This window comes from Tubulanus polymorphus, chromosome 12 (genome assembly GCF_964204645.1).
Source record: "Tubulanus polymorphus chromosome 12, tnTubPoly1.2, whole genome shotgun sequence".
Taxonomy (NCBI): Eukaryota; Metazoa; Nemertea; class Palaeonemertea; order Tubulaniformes; family Tubulanidae; genus Tubulanus; species Tubulanus polymorphus.
This window is the reverse complement of record NC_134036.1, coordinates 11,244,725-11,245,856: the sequence shown is the minus strand read 5'-3', so window position 1 is coordinate 11,245,856 and position 1,132 is coordinate 11,244,725. Positions and strand designations below refer to the sequence as shown.

Here is a 1,132-nt window from a genome sequence, read left to right as displayed (position 1 = left end):
CTGTGGTGCTCGCGGTAAGTTACACATTGCTCCCCCCCTAAATATGTGGATCCATGCCTGAAAGTATTAGACCGGCCAGTATAATGAGACAATATCTTTATATTTTAGGGTCGTGTTGTAGCTGATTAGTCGCTGCTCGTGGATCCCGCAGTTTATTTTGCACCTGTGGTGCTCGCGGTAAGTTACACATTGCTCCCCCCCTAAATATGTGGATCCATGCCTGATAAGTATTAGACCGGCCAGTATAATGAGACAATATCTTCATATTTTAGGGTCGTGTTGTAGCTGATTTGGTCGCTGCTCGTGGATCCCGTAGTTTATTTGGCACCTGTGGTGGTCGCGGTAAGATAAACATTGCTCCTCCCCCCTAAAAAATTTGCCTGCAATGCACCGAAAACCAGTTTTTTATATCTTTTCAGGACCAGTTTTTGTCATGTAGATGTCTCCTTAAGATCTTCAGATATCTATATCTATCAGACAACCAAAAGTAAGTAGCTTCGGCAATTATTTAGTGCGATACATGTATCAAGAATCACTTATGCAACTGCTTTCTAATCATTGTCATGTTTTCATTGTGTAGATGGCTAGCACACCAACTATAGGCTCCAAGGGAAAATCAGGAAAAAGGAAATTGTATTTCGGTTCTCGATCTAAGTCAGCAAAGTGCAAAGTTAAAGTGGCTAAAATGTTATCTGCACGTAAGTCTCTTATCAATTTATATTGTTAAGTCTGTTGAAAATAAACATAATGTTCTGTTACAGTTATTGTTTTGAATTGTTAATTTTCTGATGGAACAGCTCTTCGAATATGATGCTGTCAGTTGTTATTTTATTTACGAATTCTTACTTCATCGTCGTTATACAGTCAAATTCGCTTAAGCTGGGACTATCACTAAATTGTCAATGACTATGCACGTACTAGAATTAAAAATACAAATATTGACAAAAAAAATAGTGACGACATTAGTAAGGTGACGACTTATATCCGATGACAACGAGTTTGACTGTACATTATTAATCAAATATGGCAAAATGAAGGTACAGGCCTAAATTGGTAAGTTAGTTCTGTATACTACACAGACGTTAATTTTAATTTCATTGAAAACAACACAAGTTCTGTCCATTCTGCCACA

General features: G+C 37.6%; 1 long non-coding RNA gene across 1 annotated transcript; it reads left to right on the top strand.

The window, feature by feature from the left end:
• The first annotated feature begins 288 nt into the window (after positions 1-288).
• On the top strand, positions 289-621 carry LOC141913829 (uncharacterized). The gene is made up of 3 exons (XR_012620655.1): positions 289-342; positions 420-487; positions 581-621. It is a non-coding gene; the product is annotated as an uncharacterized LOC141913829 (long non-coding RNA).
• Positions 622-1,132: the final 511 nt, after the last annotated feature.